Source organism: Eleutherodactylus coqui, chromosome 9 (genome assembly GCF_035609145.1).
Source record: "Eleutherodactylus coqui strain aEleCoq1 chromosome 9, aEleCoq1.hap1, whole genome shotgun sequence".
Classification (NCBI taxonomy): domain Eukaryota; kingdom Metazoa; phylum Chordata; class Amphibia; order Anura; family Eleutherodactylidae; genus Eleutherodactylus; species Eleutherodactylus coqui.
In genome coordinates, this window is record NC_089845.1 from 76,454,477 (window position 1) to 76,477,806 (window position 23,330).

General features: G+C 42.3%; 1 protein-coding gene across 8 annotated transcripts in view; it reads right to left on the reverse strand.

The window, feature by feature from the left end:
• Positions 1 to 23,330, reverse strand: part of PTPRM (protein tyrosine phosphatase receptor type M) — a 665,244-nt gene that overhangs the window by 395,099 nt on the left and 246,815 nt on the right. The gene's annotated exons all lie outside the window — the stretch shown is intronic.

The window sequence follows — 23,330 nt, forward strand, 5'->3', positions numbered from 1 at the left end:
GTGGAGCTCCTGCTGCCACTGGGAGAGCCATGAATATGACAGGGGGGGACGACCCCTGGACTTACACCCTGGATGGGTATGAGATTGATGGACATTGTGTTCTGTTGAGGCAGTAGGCCTGTATGATAGATAGATAGATAGATAGATAGATAGATAGATGTGAGTCCTATCTTAGTTAGTAGCCAGATGGCTAGAAGTAGTTTTTCCTGCATGTTCACTGATGATTAACAATATGAAGATTGTATGATTTGCTGCTAATTCTCTGCAAATAAATGCTAGAATACCAGTTTTTACTAAAATTCTGCTCCGAATGTCTCTTTGTATTGGACTGCCAACCATCTGGTGGAGAAAAGATGGCGGACCTGTGAGCTCAGCACCCCAAACTATCACAAAGGTAATGGCTGTAAGACAACTGCACCAACCAAAATCATGCAGCACCCTCTGATGCACTAGACACAGCATAGTATATAACCTTTGCCCAATGTTCCGGTTTTCCAGTTTAGGCAATTCCTTTTTATTAAAAGAATCCCCCAAAGTAAGTAGATTACAGGGTGTCTAGCAGGTAGGAGCCCCAGCTATCATCTGTATTGTTTGGGGAAACCTGGTAGTAAGTGTTCAACTCCTATGCACCGCCACCACAAAAGAATGCAATAGATGGTTTGTATTGAAATCAATGTGCTGTCCGTCTTATCAACACTTGGGCTAGTTCCTCCAGGAAGAGAGATGCTTGTATGTGCATCTCTCTGCTCTTACTAATTGATGGTGGGGTCTTCAATTCAGAGTGGGTATTTGAAAATTGGTCTTCTAACAATTTCGATCAAGCCCTGATCCCCCTCCATACAACCCCCAAACCTCCAAGATGTAAATGTACATCCCGGAGCGTTAAGAGGTTAATTAGTACATTTTTAAAAAATATTAAAAGTTTAAAAAATACGCTTTTGTAAGTCACCACACCAAAAATGTATTAAAATGATCAAATTATTAATCCCACATGGCGAATACCATTAGAAAACAAATATACAGAATGCAAGAATGGCGTTTTATGGGTCAAACAGATTCCAAGATAAAAAATGAATAAAAAGTGATCAAAAAGTTGTGAGAGTCAAAAGTTGGAGACAAAAAGCTAATTTTATTTAAGTAGCACAACAATAATGAATATAATGTTAATGTTAATACCATATAAAGTCTACAATCCTGGCTCTTCTTTCAACAATTTCCTTTAAAAGGTTTTCAGGCCGGAATATTTACTCCAGATTTCAGTTGTTTCCCATTTTCGGATACCGCTTGCTCAGATTTTCAGTGACCATCCATCTTTGCGATGGGTTAGCTCAGCATTCGCATCTTTACTTGTCAGCCGCCTTCCATAGTTTACTGTATAAGTCAAAGCTATGTAATTTTTATTGATTTGCTGGGCTATAGTCTATTTATGTCCTCGTGCTGTTGTAAAAAGTTTTCAACAAAAATAGATTTAGTAAAACTCCATCTGCCCTTCTTTTATTATTGCTAACCAAATGTCTGTGTCATGTGAAAATGTTTTACAGTTTACTGTGCAAACAAATGCAAAAGAACAAAATGCTTGTGCTAATGAGCTTTTCTATCAACAGAGACGATGAGGATGAGAAAAATAACGTAACTGTTTATACATTATTAATAACAATAAATGAGTTTAAGTAAGTGGAAACAAACTTCCTGATTTCATGTGCTGAAAATGGTGATCCTCAACATCCTTCGTACTCACAACCAATGGGTGAGTGATATAGCTAAAATACTGCTATTGTAATGTAGCCGACCCATCTCTAAGCTGAGTAGTGACAGTCTATAGTATTAATTAGAGATGAGCGAGTATACTTGCTAAGGCACATTACTCGAGCGAGTAGTGCCTTAGCCGAGTATCACCCCGCTCGTCTCTAAAGATTCGGGGGCCGGTGGGGGGCGGGGATCGGCGGGGGAGAGCGGGGAGGAACAGAGGGGAGATCTCTCTCTCCCTCTCCCCCCCCGCTCCCCGCCGCAACTCACCTGTCACCCGCGCCGGTCCCCGAATCTTTAGAGACGAGCGGGGAGATACTCGGCTAAGGCACTACTCGCTCGAGTAATGTGCCTTAGCGAGTATACTCGCTCATCTCTAGTATTAATTACTTCCTTAACTCACACAAAAAAAACCTTTCCATATAGAATTTTGCCCAGGGCAACAAATCGGCATGCACCAGGAATTGGGGAATTAAATCACTGCATACCCATCAGTAGAACCTAAACACCTGAAGAGAGAGGATACAATCTGCCACAATTACACTGGACACCAGAAGAGCACGTCGTGACACGGACCTCAAAAGCTTTTCTGATACAGACAACCTTAGAACTTCTTGCCAGTACATGACACACAGAATTATGATTTTGGGTGGATTTTATGAACTGAGAAAAGACTTTACGCCACATGAGTTTCATAGCAAATGCCATAAACTGACCTTGTCTGAGAATAGTGTTTCCGAAGCTACAATAATCTACAACATGAATATGTAAAAATAAGGAAGCCATAGCATATAGAAACACAAGTTATCCACTATCCACAAGATAGGGGATAGCTTGAGTAGGGTTCTCATTGATGATACTCCCCCCAAATCTCAGGGTCCGGTTTCCTGTATCATCCCCTGCCCGTTACTGCAGGGTCACTTTACCCCCTGGCAGTGATATAAGAATGAATTGAGTACTGATTGAACATGTGCAATTGGGGCTTCATTCATTTAAATGAGGCTTAATTGAAATACGCTTGCCGGTCAGCTATCTCTGGCAGTCCCATTTACAGTCAATGGAGGGGCAGTGAGCTTGTGTGACCATTGCTCTATTCAGTCTGCCCCCCACTGCGGGGGGTGCAATATGTCTGCAGAGAGGAGGACAAGGACCATAGGTCCCCCATTTTTGTGATTCCTGGGGACTCAGAGGTGAGACCCGCACCGATCAGAAAATTATTACCCATTGAGTGTATAGCTTGTGAGCCAGGTACAACCCCTTTGAGCTTCACTTGTTTAGGATGGTTTAAACACATCGCTTTTGGATAAAAAAAAATGGCACTACGCTTATTTTATTTAGGTTTTTGAGCCAAAATCAGACGGGGATCTAGTAGGAAGGAAAAGTACAAGACCTTGCTCACATGGCATTAGGCATCAGATCCACGTTGAATTTTGCTCACATAAATCTGCCACCTAATCCACGGCAGAAATCTAAGGTTTAGCCTCGGAATCCTGCCACGGATTTTCATGCCGAATATTGGTTGGGACATATCAGTGTGCGACATCCTGACCAGTTTGTAATGTGGTAACTGCGTCAAGAATTGTCAAGTTCATTTTTCCCACAATTTCATTTTCAAGGTTCAGAAAAATCTGCACCGCATGAACTACAATGCGGATTTCCATGGCGTTCAACAGAATGCTAAAATGGTACAGATTTCGCTGTGGATTTGGGCTCAAATTCATTGCAAAATCATGCATCGTGAAGGCGGCCTATGTCCTTCCTTTGTATATCATGTTAACCCTTTCCAATCCACTGTCTGATGTCTGAAGACATTATGATTTAAGGCTGTACAGCTCCGAAGCTGGAAGACATCCATCGGGGTTCTCTTACTGTATATTGCCAGCCTCTCTGCTGTCAGAGCCTATCCAACGTGTCACCTCATGCAGTACTGGCTTTAGCCAGCATATAGCGCCGTTGTATAACGGCAGAAAAACAGTAAGCGCCCCCCTAGGAAAACCAGGATACAAATTGGATTGAAAAAGGGTTAAAGAATAGAGATGAGCGAGTATACTCGCTAAAGGCAATTGTTCGAGCGAGCATTGCCTTTAGCGAGTATCTCCCCCGCTCGAGACAGAAGGTTCGGGTGCCGGCGCGGGGGAGCGGTGAGTAGCGGCTGTCAGCAGGAAGGAGCGGGGGGAAGAAAGGGAGAGAGAGATCTCCCCTCTGTTCCGCCCTGCTCTCCCCCGCATCTCCGTGCCCGCTGCCAGCACCCGAACCTGCAGTCTCGAGCGGGCAGGTACTCGCTAAAGGCAATGCTCGCTCGAGCAATTGCCTTTAGCGAGTATACTCGCTCATCTATATGAAAGAAGCTTGGTATCCGGCTGAAAGTTGAGTTAGGTTTTCTGATATATTAAGCATCCGTATTAAAATTCCCAGCCTTATAGTCAGAGTTTTTGTAAGGTTTTTTGATTTCACATTGAGTTGTACTATCTGCCATATTTGAAAGTGTTACAACCTCTCCCATTTAAATGTTTCTTTGAAGGAACGAGCAATGTTTGGCAGATAAGACTTGAGATGAAAATTATAGCTCCTATAGAAAGGGACTTATCACATTTGTCAGAAAGAGAGCCCCAGGTTTTATAATGGAAATGTAATTGTAGTGCCATTTTAAACCGTTGTCATTTGCCGGCATTGCTAACGATGCATAGGTCACGGAAAAAGGATTTTTTTGTCATACACTTGGTCAAACATGCCAGTTATAATATAGCAGAAGGTCACTCCATAAAATTAAACACTACAGGAGGAATTGATCAAACTTTTTGCACAGTTTGCTGCCTGCTGAAATCATTCATGGTTATTTTACACTTAAGAATAGTTAATTACTTCCAAAAAGAGATGATCAGGGAGATAAAAGTGCTGCTAAACGGATGCGATGATCTACAGGAGGAAAGCTTCTGAATGACATAGAAATTAAACCCCTAATGTTGGCCCGTCTACATAGCTGTACCTGCAATGTGCATGACTTCTCTCCACAAAGGAGCAGCTTTAATGGTTTAATAAACCTGAGACAGAATACTGTGGCAAGAACAATATACCTGATGATCCAATGCAAACAAGGGAGCCCAATGTTGGCGCTGACTACTCCTTTAATTTACATTTAAATGTGGATTCCTAAGGCTGCATTCACACCCGCGTTGGGGCTTTCCAGCACAACTAGGTCTCTGTTCCATTTTGGGAGCCGAAAGACAGAATTAATCAAAGGGTTTAAAAAAAATTTTTTTTTTAATGATTTGTTGTCCGTTTGCTTCCATTGTTAGTTTTTTTTTTTTTTTTTTTTTTTTTTAACACAAGGAATAGCGCAGTCTGCAGCACTACTTGCTCCAAGAAAGAACGGAAGCCAAAAAGAAAGCAAACAGACAGCAAAAATTTTAGTTTTTCTTTTTTTTTTTAAACCCACTGAAAGCAATGAGGAAAAAATATAAAACTTTAATTCAGTTTTTTTGCTCTCAAAATGGAACAAAGACAGAATTGTGCCAGAAAACCCAACACCGATGTGAATACAGGTACCGGGGTTCCATGTGTGAAGCCTCTGAGCCTAAACTGTTTGGGGCCTATTCAGATCTGCATCAGAGGTCCTATTTAGAGTCTACGGCGATGATTAAAGAGAAAGTACTGGATGAAACACTGCAGCTATTTCATCTGGTAAAAAGAAAGTTTGAAAGCTGGCCAGACCCCATTATAGTGAAAGGGGTCCATTCAGCTCCAACATGATTCCAGTGGTTTGATTGTTCGGCTCCAGGGACAGCACAGATGTCAAAGGGACCTTAGTTGCGGCGACTGCAGCTTATCTCTATATGAAGCCACCAGTCCATTATGAATCATTTGCGCTTTAAACGTGGCACAGGTACAGCAGAAAGAAAAAAAACAGACATAAGAACTTACTTTCTGTAATCCAAATGAGCTCTTATGGAGCCAATATAAGTCTTCCAGTCAAACCCCTCACCTTTTTTTCCTTTACACTACAGAGATATAACTAGCAAAATCTATGCCTGCAGATGTAAAGCCCATCTTAGCATTTTCCAGGCCCGCTCTTTATGAGAAGCAGTTCCACGAATAACTATACAGGTATGATACAGGCTCAGGAGTGGCGTACAAACCACTAACATGCAGCTGATTCTAAGCTGCAAGGGCTGGATTGGAGATATTAAATACTGTGGGTGCTAGTGGCATCTAAGTGGTTGGACAAGGGGGAAGGGGCTCTCCCTGTCCCCTATCAGCCTCCTGCAATGCAACTTCAGGGTGCCAATAATGGCTTCCAGGTCTGCCATCTTAGCATACCGCATAGGCAGGGCCTAATAGGATGCTTGTCAGCAATATACTGGCAGGCATAACATCCTGTAATATACAATTTGGTATTGTCAATCATATACAGTAGTCATAACATACTGGGATTTGCAGCTATGATACTACTGGGAAATATATTTAAGGAAGAAGTTTACACTATGCAGGGTATTTACGTCTCCTTTCATATGTCTATTAGAACTTAAAGGAGTTTACCAGGATTACAAGTTATGCACTATCCACTGGATAGGGGATCATTTTCTGATCAGTTGGGGGTCATACGTCTCCATCAGCCTGTCACTTCGAGGGTCACTTCTTCCCCTGCAAGGACTTCAGAATCAATGGACAGCTGACCAAGTATGCACAGTTGCTTCAGTTATTTCAATGGGGCTGACAGAAATACCAGAGCTTGTTGTTCACTTCCAGAAGTCCCAATGAAATTGAATGAAGCAGCACCACAAGTTATTTGTGAATGAGGTGTAACTTGTAATTCTTGCACACTCCTTTACTGTGGCCATACATCTTGGATAGCTATTGGCCAAACTTGAAATCTGACATATCCAATTCTACTGCCCTACAACATTTGCCATCAAGAGAGAACTGGGCGGCCTCCAATGCACACTAGACAGTAGGCTAATTTCACCAAAATCTAAAGCCTAGTTTGTCTTACTTCTAATATGTATGGGTGAGCCAATACATTGAAATGAAGAAAACAAGTCTATGAGTCTGTGTTGTCTAGGTCTATGTTCCATTGTTTTACAATATATATTAAGAAATACTCTTGACGCAAAACCAACTATACTTTGAAAGTTGTTTACATGTTAATCAATCACTTGTATAAGAACAGGCCCTCTGCATAATAAAAAAAGGAATTATTAAAATTCCAGCATCAGATAAAAGTAAATTAAATTGAGAAAAATTCAGTGTGCACACATGACAAAGAAAAAGCATTACTCAAAAACAATGTGGGTTGTCCCAAGGCCCGAAATCCATGCACCTAAAAAACTGAGCGTCTGGCATAATCAGGTTTTCTAATTACCTTCAGTGCTAGTGGTAGGAATGATGTTAATGATGAAAACGTTTTTCATTTGAGGACTATGACATAAATCAATAACCTATTAAGAATGTTTTTAAGAACACTCACCCTAGATGAAATTCTTATTTGCTTAATTGTTTCATGAATAACATGAAATTGAACAAGTTAATGAAATCGGAGGAATAAAGACAGAATTATATAAGCTTATTAGGTAGGATTAGACTATATACAATAATATAGGGGTTAAATTACTTTGTCGATGGAAACACATCTGGTACTTCTATACATTTTAATATGTGGCATGATAATGACACATGGCATGATCAGGCCACGTGGAAAAAGTCTATCTTATGTATTAATTAAGGTGTACCTTCAGCGCTCCGCTCTTGGGATCTGCAACTCATTTTTTAATTCTAGATAAGAAACAGGAATTTAAATACTGGAGTGCTCTATTCTGTTTATTAGCTTCATTCAATTGCAAACTGCACACTTCTTTCATTTCAATAAGGGACAGAGTAGGAGGTGACTTGAATTACTGCACCTCTTTACTTCCTCCCTGCTGATATCTGATGTAGGAGCAGATAGTTAAATAGAAAGAGATACAACTAAAATTGCTTAAATATATTACCCAAACAAGAAATTATAAACTGTCTGTGAAAGGGACTAGCGAGTTAATAAAGTCCTGTGATTACAGCAGCATCTGCAATCAGTCAAGCAGTGTGTAGAATTGCACTATTGTAGGTGAAGGAAAGACTGTAAGTATAATATAAACTAGCAGACAAAGACTGTGAACAGACTATAATTCCACTGTATGAGCAACATGACAAAGAAGCATCTTCCTGTTAGTGCTCACTCGCATGGGCGTATTGCTACAAAGTATTGCACACATATCTCTTTTGCGCGCAATACACAGTACATAGCAAATATGCGTGTAAGATACTTATTTGCAGAATACCTTAAATCTCGTAATACAAACCAAAATAGGACATGCAGTGTTTTTTTCAACGCACGCAAAATGTCTGTGAAAAAGACGCAGGTGTGAATGGCACTACAGAAATCAATAGGCTCCTAGCCATGTGTAATATGTGGGCCAAATCCGCTCATATGAGCCCTTATTGAATTACAAGTAGGGAAAGGTCTGGAGGACAAATGGCTGAGCTCTAAGGAGAAAGGCTCCAGCTTACACAAGGATCTAAGCGCACTATAAGGATTTTATTTTTCACTTGACGTACACTGTAAACTGATTCAATATAGTGAACGTCTTTGTTATATTTTCTCCAAGTTTTTTTTTTTTTTTTAACTCTGCCTATATTTAGTGCATTACCTAAACATTAGTAATGACAGCAACTAAAAAAATTCTGATTTCTTGCCTGACCCTTAGCATTGTCTTTATTAGAGATGAGCGAGCGTACTCGCTAAGGCAAACTACTCGAGCGAGATTCTGGAGCTGGCTGGGGAGAGCGGTGAGTTGCGGCGGTGAGCAGGTGGGAGCGGGGGGAGAGAGGGAGATCTCCCCTCCGTTCCTCCCCGCTCTCCCCCGCCTCTCCCCGCCCCCCGCCGGCACCCGAATCTTTAGAGACAAGCGGGCAGGTACTCGCATAAGGCACTACTCGCTCGAGTAGTTTGCCTTAGCAAGTACGCTGGCTCATCTCTAGTCTTTATTCAAGCTACTACAAGTGTCCTCCAAAGTCATGTGGTACCAAAATCCTCGGCTGTAACTTGGAAAACTTGTCAAAATCTATATGACGCGGGCGTGGCCTGGAGAGTAGCCGAGACGGCCGTGTCTAGCTAGACTCCGCTCGGCATCATCACTCAGCGTCGGCTAAAGCACACCGGAGGGCTCGTGAACATCGTTACCGGCAAGGAGAAGCATCAGGGAGCATGGCAGCGACGAGACGGAGGACTTCTAAAGCACAACCGAAGCGCCTGGAGGAGTTCTTTGTGCCGCGCGCTCCTCTCACTGTCATGGCGGCGGAGGGAGAAGATTCAGCGACGGCTGTCACTCCGGTAAGAGGATCCCCTGAGTCCCGAGAAATGCAGCCCTCAGATGATCTAACAAACCCCAACACCAGAGAACAACAGGGGGGGCTGGGACAGAGGGAAAAACAAATTAAAGGAGACTTTAAACAGAAGCCAGATCCCTCCACCGGGCGCAACATAAAAAACAAAATGGCGGCGACGCCATTACAGGGAGGTCAGACTTCATCGGCCTCTTGTAGTCCCGCCAAACAGCGTCAGAAATTGTCAGAAAGTAGAGAGGAGGAAAGTTTTGATAACGCTCCCTCACCGCCGGAATTAGAGGGTGAATTAAATAATCTAGCGGCCACAGAAAGACCCGCCTCAGAATTATATATTAAAGAGGCCATCCTGGCTTTAAGGCACACGATCCAGACTGACTTGAAAAGTCTTACCCAGCATGTAGACTCCTCGGTACTGGAAGTCAATAATAGAATTAACAATACGGAACACAAGATGGAGGAGATGGTTAAATCGCACAACGCCCTCATTGATGCCCATTATGATCTTGAAGGCCTGGTTACTAAATTACAGAATAAAATAAATGACTTTGAGGACAGAAATAGGCGGAATAATGTGAAGATTAGAGGGGTCCCTGAAAATATCGCAAATTCTGACTTAATGGCTTATGTGGTCAACATGGTCAAGAAGATCCTGCCGAACATTCCCGAGCAGGAACTCAGGATTGATAGAGCACACAGGCTCCCACTGCCTAAATTTTTGAAAGAAAATAGTCCGAGAGACACTATTGTTCGTTTTCATTACTTCAGCACAAAAGAGGCCCTCATGTTCTCTGCAAGGAAGTTGGGGGTATTGCCGAGCCCGTACACAGATATTCGCTTGTTTATTGACTTGTCGCAAGCCACGATGGAAGCGAGGCGTAGTTTTGCAGGAGTGACTTTGGCCTTGAGAGAGGCGAAAATTTTGTATAGATGGGGTTTTCCCACTAAGATCATCGTGTCAAGAGACAATTCATCTCACATTTTTCTGGACCCCACCTCAGCCAAAGCAGCTTTGAAAACATGGGGTATAAATGTGAGGGACCCTCTCTCCTCCAATTTTGATGGTCCAGACGGAAGAAAGCAAAGAAAGGAGGCCCGCGTTAATTAATTAACCTCTTCCTCCCAAAGGACATACTAAGGAACAATATTCTTGGATTTCTTGCCAAACTGGTTCATTCCTTTTCTGGAGCCTGCCCGTCAAAAGTTACGCAGATTTGAGTGATGTTACCACTCTCACGCGAACTGTTGCTCCCCGAAATAAGTTTGCAAGTGATTGCTTACCTAATTCTCTTAAGTATGCTTCACGGTGCTTTTCTGACCGCTGCCTGCATGCTAAGGTGTTCTTTAACTGCTTTCTATGTTTTTGTCTCCCTTTGCTTACCTAGAAATGGTGTTTCTAGTTTTGTTTATAGTTTTTTTTCAGGCATCTCTTATTACGTTGGTTCTCTAGCTCTTAGCTCCGCACTGCTATTGATAGAAGAATGGCGCTGAAGGTGCTGGCCCTGAATGCCAATGGATTGAATTCCCCGACTAAAAGGAGGGAGGTGTGGAGAGAGGCGCTCCAACATAACGCCGACCTTGTATGTATCCAAGAAACACACTTAATTGCAACAGACTGTTCCCGTATGTCGCATAAGAAATTTCCCCAAACATTTTTTGCATGTGCTCACAAGAAACAGGCGGGGGTGATGATTGCGGTTAGAGACTCCACAACATTCACAATTGATACCCAAATGTGTGATCCTAGGGGCCGTTATATAATACTAGTAGGTACTTTGAGGGGCTCACAAATCACATTAATAAATATATACGCCCCTAACTCGAAACAGGTCCACTTTTTAAACAAATTGATGAAAAAGGCACACAAGATTGCTAAAGGCCCACTTATTCTGTGCGGAGATTTTAACTCGGTACCGGAGAGCAGATTAGACTCCACCCAGAGCCACAAAAGAAGAGATCCCCTGCTAGGTCGCTGGATGCGTGAACAGGCCCTGTTCGACACGTTCCGTTGCTTAAATGCATCGGCAAGGGAGTTTACCTTTTATTCTGCCCGTCACAGGACGTTCTCACGCATCGATCTGTGCCTGGTGGATAAACAATTGATTACTTCCGTGTCGGAGGCGGTCATTGGTACGGCCACATGGTCGGACCATGCCCCTACAATTACGTCAATCCATATAGGTAACCCCTATAGAAGTGCAAGAATATGGAAAAATAATCTTTTCCTCATGAAAACCCCTGAATATAAAAAGGAAATTACTAAAAAAATAGAAGAGTTCTTTGTCATGAATGATACCTCTGATGTAGACTCCAGCACTCTTTGGAACGCCCATAAAGCGTTCATAAGAGGGGTGTTTATTCAGTTAGGCGCCAGGTATAAAAGACGGAAACGCGACAAGACTGAGTCCCTGGTGAGTGACATTCAATCCCTCGAGAAAGAATTACAATCTTTCCCCTCCGCTGTCACCCACAACAAATTACTCCAGGCACGTTTGGAACTCCGCAAAACTTTACAAGGCGACTTCGAAAAAATGATCTCCATAAATAAGGCTAATTTATACTCGTCAATAAATAAACCAACAAAATTAATGTCCATTCTGACAAAAAAAAAGGTAGTCAAATCCAAAATTCCCTTTGTGTGGAACTCAAGAAGGAAAGACTTCAAGATTTTCCACCCGAAACAAATTGCTGATAGATTCAGCTCCTATTACAGTGAGCTATATAACTTGAAAGGAGATGTTTCCACAATTCAACCACAAAAGGAGGTGATAGGGAAGTTCCTTGATGGGTTAAATCTTCCTAAAATCTCTACCTCTCAGAGAGCTGAATTAGAGAAAGAAATGTCCTTGTCAGAGGTCTTGGACACTATTGCGGTAATGAAGAATCAAAAGGCTCCTGGCCCTGACGGCTTCTCGGCCGAATACTATAAATTATTTCAGGGCCTGCTGTCCCCACATCTAGTACGCCATTTTAATCTGGCTATGCAGAAAGGTACATTTCCAACAGAATCCCTTTTAGCTACTATTGTAGTATTACCTAAACAGGGAAAAACCCCTGATGACCCGGCCAACTTTAGGCCGATTTCACTGTTAAATGTGGACGTAAAGATATACTCTAAAACGTTGGCGAGGAGATTGGTGGAGATCCTCCCAGAGGTTATCCACCCCGATCAGGTCGGGTTCGTGAAGGGCAGACAGGCCTCAGACGCTACGCGTAAAGTAATAAATCTTATACATTCTCTGAAATCCTCGCGTCTCCCAGCGGTCATGGTCGCCTTAGACGCCGAAAAGGCCTTTGACCGCGTCCACTGGGACTACGCATTCATGACCCTGGATAGGTTTGGCGTGGGTGAGGGAATGCAGAGAGCTATTCGAGCCTTGTATTCGACTCCCTCTGCCAGGACTCTGGTAGATGGGACCATGTCCGAGCCGTTTAAAATAACTAACGGCACGAGGCAGGGCTGCCCGCTGTCGCCCATACTGTATGTCATGTCGATAGAACCTCTGGCCGAAGCAATCAGAACATCATTAGAAATAAAGGGGATCCCTCTAAATCATCGCCAACACAAGGTTGGGTTGTTCGCGGACGATGTGATTCTGACCTTGACAAATCCTCTAAGCTCTTTAAGAGCAGTCCATCACGTCTTGCGCGAATTTAGTCAAATCTCGCAATATAGACTCAATGTAGACAAGTCCATGATCATGGGGATAAATGTCTCTAAGGATTTGAAGGATTCTATAAAGAAGGAGTTCCCCTTTGAGTGGCGGGACAAAGACCTCCCATATTTGGGAATAAACCTGTCTCCCGATACAAACGTCCTAGAGAAAACTAATTTTCCTCCATTATTGATCTCCATACAGAAGGAATTGGACAGACTGGCAAAACTCAATCTGTCATGGTATGGTAGAATCATGATATTTAAAATGTTACTCCTACCCAAGATATTATATATTTTCCGAGTCTTGCCGATTGACGTTTCTTTAAATACATTATCTAAACTCCAAAGACAAATTTCACAGTTTATATGGGAGGGAAAGAAAGCCCGTTTGGCACTACCCATATTGGCCATGCACCGGTACAGGGGGGGAGCCGATATTCCAAACGTGGAGAAATACTATAAGGCCTCACTCCTGAACCAGTCCAGAGGCTGGCTCTTACAAACAGACAGGATGGGATGGGCAGGCATAGAGAGCAACCTGGTAAGACTTAGCTCGTGTAGACCACTGCTCTTGGCGGCGTCCTTAGAAGCCATGGCACATCGCATGGTCCCAATAATTAATCTGCAAATTCCCATGAAAAGCCTTTCCCCCACTACAGCGGCCTCCCTGGGAGTCTGGAGGGAGTTGACTGAAAAGCTAGCCACTCACGATAAGTTGGAGCCGACACAGATCCCTATGGAGACATTGAGTCTGTTCCTCCCGGACTTAGACATGAGACATTGGAAGGCTGGAGGGGTGTTGAATGTGTCGGATCTAATGGTGGAGAATACATTGTGGCCCTTTGAGAAACTCATGTCTAGGTATGATCTTTGCCCACAAGACCTATATAGTTATAATAGAATTGCTCATTTTTTACATAAAACGCAAATCCATACAATTAAAATCCCTCACGAAGCCAAAAAACGAATCTTTTCCAATGCGGTGTTGGAGAAATCAGAGACTAGACTCTTTTATGATTTACTAACAGGTAACAACACTTTATTCAAAAGAGTTCACATGCTTAATTGGGAAAAAGAACTGGAGAAGTCTATTCCAACGGATGACTGGCATAATGCATTTAAACTAGCGGGGAAAGCTACTAAAGGGATGGGGATTTTGGAAGTGCAGATTAAGGTTAACATGCGTTGGTACTACTCACCGGCACTGATCAATAACAGATTCCAGAGAGGGGATGGAGCATGCTGGAGAGGGTGCGGAGGTAGAGGCACTCTCTCCCACATTTTCTGGTCGTGCCCTAAGCTGAAAGTCTACTGGCATGAAATACTAAATTTAATAGACAAGACCTTACATAGTCGGATTGTTAGAGGGGCGGAACAGATTCTTCTGCTGGTGGGCTTGGAGGACCTACCCCCCCCCGTCCAGAAAACTGGTGGCACATGCCCTAATGACGGCCAAAGCCTTAATTGCAAAACACTGGCTGAAATTAGATCCTCCGTTATACCAAGAATTTGTAGATAGAATGGCGGAGCAAAAGGTATTTGAAAGATGGCTGGCGTTCAGGGAAAATAACATCCGGAAATACGAGGAGATGTGGAGCGTGTGGAGAGAACCCATCTAACTAGATATAAATGTTTATCCCATGATGCCTTTCTTTGTTGTCAGGTTACTTTGTTTGTTGTGTTAGGTCTCCTCTGGCAAAGCGCAATTTCTTCCCTTGGTGTATTCGTACTAGGAGTCAGTGAGACCATGGTTTCGCAGATTCGCAGGAGACTCGTTTCTAATTGGGTCCTTCTATGGGATCCTGTTTTTTCTCCCTAATATAAAGAGGATGTGTTTTGGCTCTTAAGCAGAACGATGTACTAATGTTTACATAATGCCATGTGTTGGGTACCCTGTCTTGCAATTGTTCTGATTGATGTTTATGTGATTTCTTTATTCCTCAATAAAAAATTTAATTATTAAAAAAAAAAAAAAAAAAAAATCTATATGACGCAAGTTGCGAGTTATTCTTTTGCATGTAATATATCAGATTTTCCAATTGCAGATGATTAGTATGTCTTCAGAGCAGTGGTTTTAGATGGGTTATAGAGCAGCATTTCACTGAACATTTGTTATGCTATGTTAGTTCCATTATTTAAAAATGTGCAAAAGCAGGATTTTCTTTAAAAAAAATAAGATCTGCGGAGTATGAACAAATTGCCATAGAGAATGAAGCACAGTAAAATGTTTTTACTCTCAGCAAATGATGAAAGAATAAGTGTGCTAATGTAACTTCTATATGGCTTTCTCAAACTTTAGCGACTCGGAATTCTTCATTATTTTCAAGCCGTTTGATAAGTAGGTCTTGCTTGTACAGTTAAGCCTGTGTTTTACAATCTTGTTGCATTACAAGACACAAGTAGGAAACGTTTCATTGAAGGTCAATGGCTAATGTTTCATCCTAGCTTAGTCAAGAAGGTATGAATGTGTCTGAGAAAAGAACTATATGTCATTCCGAAAACTTTTACAAACTCATAACTAGTGTAACAAACTCATTGACAATTCTCATGCGTCGTCACAACGTTCTGTTCGTAAAGGACATTGCAAAAGTTAAGCAGATCCTAGACAACGGGCCCATATTTTTTCCCTTTCAGAAAACTAATAGGAACACAATTTTTGAGTTCATGTATTTACAAGAAACAAGTAAATGGAATCACAGGGAGATACATCTATCCTTTTTATCTGGCATCTTTTCTCTTGCTCCAAGTAGCAGCACAAGTGTCTGCATGACAGTGTCTTCAGGGCAAGGAGTTATTGATTCCTGAAGATGAGGAATGATTGCAGGGCCGATATTTTTCTCCTTCCTGTTTGGCTTTCTTCCATGTTACAGTAATACACATGCTGAAAGAATGTCTGAATAGCCAAATGAAAAAATGCCACCCCGGCCCTGGATGTGTGGCTAGCTAGTGCTGACAAAAGATAGTCTCAAGGTCATCTCGAAAGTTATGCAGACTCTTGCTGTGATTTATTGCTTTCGACAGGTGGGTACAGGGTTACATTGATTTAATATGCAGTGATGATAATTAAACTAAATCAGCTTCTATTCAATGTCAATATGTATAAGGCACATGGTAAATAGAAGTAGCAATATAGAAAATAATGACAGACGTAAGGATAAACGGGCGGCTTTAAGGTTCACTATAACAATTAAATGAAACCTTCCTGAGAAGACCATGCAAATTAGATTGAAAAGTCTTCTAGGAGGATGGTCTTCCCATAGAATATGACTGGTATACATAATATATGGTGGAATCAGAAATTTGTCGCAGGAAATCTAGTCTTAATAAAGGATTGGACTTCTTGAAGAGGTGGCCTTTTTAACAAGAAGGTCTAACTTGCCTATTTAAAAAGGCTGCAGTAGCTGGACCATTCGCAATGCTTAGTAGAGTTATTGGGGCTCCTGGTCTTCTTTCCTGTCCCCCTCATGGGGGTCTTGATTTAGGTGTGTTAGCGAAAATTGCGCTAACAGGTGCATGGAGCCTTTTGTTTAAGGCTTCCTTTACACGGTGCGATAAATCATTCGCACGAGTGAACAATAGCAGAGTTCATTCATTCAGCCAGTTTATACAAGCAGATAATTTCTTAGCAATTTAATTCGGAATTGCATTCGTAAATCGTTCACATTCGCTGTACCAGTGAATAAGAATGACTGAACAATCGCTGTTCACATGCAATGACGTGTGAACGATTATTCTTATGCCTGCATAAAATGAAAGACAAACAAGAGGCGGAAAAATTCTCGTTTGTCGTTCAATTGTTGGGCGTGAACCAAATGGTGAACTGGAAGGCAAACCAGAGTATAAGCCAGGGGTCAACTGCAGGAAGTTAGAGCAGAAGGATAAATTGGAACCAAAATCAAGTATGGAGCTGTCTTGGAAGCAGGAGAGCAATAAAGGCCTGGGACAGCAGACCGAATCTAGGTCAGAACCCGTATACATAGAGCCAGGGAAGATCAGAATCAGAGTAAAATACAAGCTGGGTCAGGAATCCAGGAAGATCATCAGAATACAGCAAACCAGAGAACACAGGCAAGAAGCAGTATTAACTGGCACAGGAGGTCTAAAAGAACTAAGTTATAAAGTCAGATAAGTTAGCCGAGTGCCTTGACAGCACAAATAACTCCTACTAAACTGCCACTACTAGGTAAAATAGCAGAGCCAAGACAGCAGAAGGAATAGTAGACCCAAATATGATATGAGGAAAGTATGCCTAAACTCAAAAGAACTTCACCTGTGCCAACCAGAACGGCGACTGAGGTTGTATTGTGGTTTGTGACAGTCTTCTGGAGTGGTTTCACTGTAGTAATGTTACTCCAAAGAATACAACGAATAATGTAGTTACATATGCTAATGCATTCTTAATGCCCTCAGTAGAAATTTGCCTTGTCAGTTCATGGCAAACTTTCTATTTGCTACAAATAAGACCTTGGCGGTAAGAATGCAGATCCATATTTCAGCCAACATGAATTAATAGGAGTTAAATACAATGCCGTGATGAAAAAAAATTGACAATAAGTGCAACATCAACAAGTCAGATTCTCGCTGATTTATTCATCTCTAATTACAATGCCGCGAATGAGCAGGAAGCTAAATAGGAGGCTGTGTATAGAACGAGTAGTTGTGACTCTCATTCAACGCATACAGAATAGCAGGTACTATGTCTGAGAACCTCTGTAGCTAATAGAGATAAAAAGCCAAATATAGAGAATCTGCGAAGTGACACATTCATTGTTGCGTTGGGCGCAGGTGATTATTACCCACTTATTGCAGGCTGGTTTGACAATGTAGAGTAGATCAGCCTCCGAGAGCAGGAAGTTGACATAATGAACATACTGGAATAATATGAGGGCAGACTAGATGGACAACGTGGTCTTTTTTCAGCCATCTGTTTTCTATTTGGATGCTAATGACAATTTTAAGGTGCCTTCCATATTCCCAAATTATTGTAATCTTACTTTTGCTATGAAATGACACTTTCAGTTAAAGAATTCCCTAATATATTGTATACGGCCCAAATTTGGAACAGGCAAACAAAAAAGTAATAAAAAAGACATCAGACCACTTAAGAGAGTTCTGCACGAGATAGGCTTCCTAGACATAAGAAAGATGGTGATTTGAATTTGGAGTTGTTCTAGTCCCCATAGTTTGAGAATGGCAGTATGTAATTACTGTCATTAACCAGGTGCAATGACTCTTCCTTTAAATTGACTCCCGTTGTTAATTGAAAGAAGCACATCTGAGGATAGCAATGTTTTACACCTTCCATTCTTAATTTGTCTGTCATTAGTTCTTCAGCATCTACTAACCCCATTAACTAGTGATTAGGAAGTTGTTTGAATCCCGCAGCCCCCCAATTATTGATTTCACAGAACAAAGCCACAGAACACTGGAGTAATACTCTCCTGTCACATCTCTTCTGCAGTCGCTCAATACTATATGCATTCCACATTATGCACTATGAGAAAATCTATGCAGGGGAAACAATAAATATCTAATGTGCATAATCTGAAACACAAAACAATACAATCCAATAAAATGAAATTTGTGTTATAAATTTCTAATATATTTCAACTTCCATGGAAGTGAAGTTCACATTTTCATTCATTTTCCCAAAGGCTTAAACTTGACAGAAAATGCTAGCATTTTATAAGGATATCTGCCAAATCTCAAGTGTTGACACAACATACTGTAGCTTCCATTTATTTTCTAATTTTCACCCCCCCCCTCCCCGCCACAACACATAATTACAGCAAAATTACCATGAAAAAGTAATATAGTCGAATTAGCTAGACAATTACGGAACACATATCACCCACAGTTATTGGTGACCTTTGACACTCCACACCTTCGCTATGTATCACAACTGTCATTTTCTTTGTTTATTTGATGGGTAATTTAATTTTCAGCAAGAAAAAATTAGTTGTTTTTTTTTATAACTACTGTCCAATTATATCCCATTATAAACAACTACAGTCCCTATAAAGATTATCTAAATGAAGCAACTCGTCCAACAAAGCAAATGAGTTGGTAAGAGATCTAAATTCAATTGCTGTTGCTTAAAATTAAATTAGCTCATAACAAATTGACGAAATGGAACAAGTGCCTAAAAAGTGAAAAGAAACAAAGAAACGTTAAACATGAGCCCTAAACGTGTCTTTAAAAAGAGGTGAAAAGTTGACCGGTTTCTTCTGTACGATAAGTTTGCTTTAAACTGATAGGAAATAAGATATCAAACCACAAAGTCAAACCACAATATCAATGCGGCGCTCCAAGGGAAAATACACTTCCAGATTAAGAAAGAATATCTAGACCAGACCTTCAGGGCTGTGACCCCACACACAGCAGATGGAATCTTAAGGGAGCACTAAGCATTGAGAATGCACAAGAAAACTTATATCCATGCAATTATCTCCAGTATCTCATTTTCTTTGAGCCTATTGTGTCTCAGTTTCCAATTAAAACTAAGAAACATATAAATGAATCTTCTCTACGTATTCCTGGAGATCGGTCATATCCCACTCCTCACTACCCTGTGACTGGCTGTAAAACCACTGGCTGAAGCAGCAGCCTCCCGTTCTGTCCAGTCATCAGTAGGGCAAAACAATTGATAAGCCCACCTATTAATTAGGTCCCGTCTCCTCAGCTGGCCACCAGATGAAAATTGTTTAGAAGAAGTTGCTCAAACCAGTAGACACCCTTAGGTCTAGTGCCCACGGCTGTGACGGGCCCTGCAAGCGGAATTCCGCAGCAGAGCCCGTCACGGCACCCCCCCAGAGACCCCATACTCACCTCCGGATCCGCCACCCGACGTCATGCGTGACGCTCCAGCGCGCATGCGCAGTAGAGTGCATGACGCTGCCAGCATGTCATATGACACGCCCACAGCATCAAATGACGCACCAGACGCATCATATGACGTGGCCGGCGGTAGGCGGGGAAGTGTTTTCACGCAATCTTCCGCTGTGCTACAGCGGAAGGTAGCGTGACGGACGGCTTCCATTGACTGCAATGGAAGCCGTCCGCGCATATGCCCGTGGCAAATAGAACATGCCGCGGGTGATTACGGGTGAATTCACGAGGCAGAATTCCGCACCGTGAGCATTGAACTATTAGGTTCAATAGAACTTAATAGCTGTGGGGCAACGCCGCAGATTTCCACCGCGTATCACGCAGCGGAAATCCACCCGTGCGAATTAGCCCTTAAGCCCTTTTGAAAGCAAAGATAATCTTTCAAATAACTGAAAGATTGAAAGATTTAGTGATCTATTTGCATAAAGTGTTCAAGGCCATGAACACTTCATCATCTTCATTTGTATGTAAAAGGACCTCCAGGAGTTATTTGCAGAGCCCAGCATGTGTTTAAACACGTGTGTTGCAGCTGCCGGCAGATTGCATTATTCTCTCCTGGCTAGTGTAACCATGCCATGTGGAGAACAGTGTGCGGTCTATTGAGAGATAAATGTGTTTGCTTTATCTCTCAGTGGCTGAATGATGGATTTTATGTTAACCTTAAAATTACCGTTCAAACAAAAAGTGCACAATGTCCGTGTTTACATGTAACGATTATCGCTCGTTATCGGCCGTTTGAACGAATTTCGAGCGATAATCGTTGCATGTAAATGGGCCTTTAATAGTATTTAATCCAAATGCTCGTAAAGCTCTGCTCTGATTTTCATTATTGTGCTCCGCTATAGGACAGAAGAAGAAACATAAAACAGCCTGTCTGTCATAATGACAGAACCTTGTAGCACCTAACGAATCCACTGATTCTAAGGGGTTACTTGATTTTGCAGGAAAATATAGAACAGTATGTATGCTGTACTAAGTTTTCAAGCATTTCAGACAATACCAATGACAGAAACCAAAAAAGAAAATATGAACAGAGTCTAATCATAACAAATACTGAAAACTTGGACAATTGTTGATTGTGAGCCCTCGCAGCAGGGCCATCTCTCCCTGTGTAGTCATTCGTCACTCACTTAGTTCATGTGTATTGTACTTGTATTTTTGTCTCATGTTATGTACTAAACCCTTCAGTACAGCCATGTGGAATTACTAACACTTCAAAATTATAATAATAGACATCTGTGTTCTTTAATTTGTGACTTTGGTGACATATGTGGCTTTTTAGAGGCCCCAGCATGAGGCTCACCGTCTTTGGCAACTGTAGATATACTCGGGAGGTCAGTATTATGGGCCCATAATGAAAGAACGTCATTGACAGTTAAAAGGGGTTTTCCACACAAATACTATTGATGACCTATCCTCAGCATCTTTGGTCGCCCACCGTCAGCACTGCAATACACAGGAGTTGGAGTGGAAACAGTTGGTTCCATCCTGTGTGTAGTGGTCAGCGCTTGTAAATATTAAAGTCAATGACAGCTGCACCTGCAATTACAAGCGCCGGCCAATACTTCCACTCCAACCCCTGCGTATTGGTCATCAATAATATCTGCATGGAAAACCCCTTTAAGGCCTTAGTCAGACGGGCGTTTTTTGCCGCGATTTGCGGATCGCATGACGGATGCGCATCCGCAAATCGCGTGACCGGTGCGCGCAAGTCGCCCGCAAATCGCCCGAAAATCTGCTCCTAGCCGCGTTTCATTAGAAACGGGCCGGAGCTGTCCAGCGCATTGCATTCAATGGAGACGGCAATACAGCCGTCTCCATTGAAAGCAATGCGCTGCGGGCGAGCCCGGGATGAATTGTCGGTAAGGGCTTAAATATATAAGCCCTTACCTGCAATCCATCCTAAAATGTGTTAAAATAAAAAAAAATTGCATTCTCACCTTCTGCCTGCAGCTCCGGGCAGCCGTCCTGCAGTGGGTGTGAAGGGGGTGTGAGTCAGACCTGCCCCCTGATTGGCTCAGCGCTGAGCCAATCAGAGGCATGCCTCACTCACACCCATTCATGAATTCATGAATGGATGTGAGTCAGACCTGCCCCTGATTGGCTCAGCGCTGAGAGGCAGCAGTCACTCACCCATTCATGAATTCATGAATGGGTGTGTGAGTGAAACCGGCCTCTGATTGGTCAGGCTGTGACCAATCAGAGCAGATCATTCAGCAGGCGGGGATTTTAAAGCCCCGCCGGCTGAATAGTGCCGAGAAGCAGTTCAGGAGAACTGACAGCGGCCGCGGCTGGACTCCGGCTGCAGCGGAAAGGTGAGTATACAATTTTTTTTTATTTTAACACATTTTAGCATGAATTGCAGGGAAGGGTTTATATATTTAACCCCTTCCCGACAATTAACCCCGCGCACGCCGGCAGCCCATTGCTTTCAATGGAGCGGCTGTATTGCCGCTCCATTGAATTCAATGGGCAAACATCGTTCTTCTCTGCCACAGCTGTTACAGCTGTGGCAGAGAAGAATGATTTGTCTTCTATATGTTCTCAATGGGGTCGGCGCTGCTGCCGCCGGCCCCATTGAGCGCATATACAGAAGCGAACAGGAATCGCAGATCGCAGATAGGTGCGATCTGCGATTTTTTGTTCTATAATTTTTCGGACGAGCGCATAAAAAGCGCTCATGTGTCCGATACCATTGCGAAGCAATGGTTTTAAAAAATCGCCGGACGCATGCGCATGCGCAAATCGCGGCAAAAAACGCCCGTCTGACTAAGCCCTAAGTCCAAGTTTATAACTCTTGATGATAGTCCGGCTCCACAAAGCCTGTTATAGTTGTTGATCCAAAATATGTGTGTGTGGGGGTGGGAAAGGAGGGACCACTGTTTTGTCACTTTCTTATGTATTTCTAACCACAAAACGTTCTATTCTCTCATCAATGTATGTCCTTTACCTGCCGGCACTATTATAATAATCATTGGAATATATACGAAGCACACAATTAAATTTAAGCTATTGCTATTTCAGAAGTACATTTCTCTTAAATGCATAAAATAATCATTTTGCTGCCTTCTATGTTCTCAGAATGGTAAACTTCCCTTTCAGACTGCGGTGAAACACTTCAGTCCATTAAGTTGTACAGTGACCGTTCAGTCATTACATGTTAACCCTGGGGTGGAGAACATTTGCCTTCATCCAAGAGATGCATTTCTTGGTTGCCCTGCTAGACTGGGTTATAAGTTGTAGGATGAACAGTAAGAAGATATTCATACTACTGGTTACAATGCCAGATAATGTACAACTAGAGTTGAGAGAACACACGAACCAAGAAAAAAAAAAGCTCGGGACCCGGCTGCCCACATACAAAAATGCTCGAGTCTCCCATTGTAGTCAATGGGGTTCGTTACTCGAGTAGAGCTCTCGAATTTTACGAAAAGCTCCACTCGAATAACGCGGACCCGAGCATCTGGGTGCTCGCTCATCTCTATGTACAACCTTAGATGTTGGCCACAGTATCCTTTATCATTCTGTTTATGCAAAAGTTGTAAAATTTATGTGTGGCATGCTCAAATTTGGAAAAATGTTATTCAGACCTACTTAAATTGGCAAATAGTGTATAATGCACAAGTCAAAATCCTTCTACAATGTATGACTGGTCTTTCTGGAG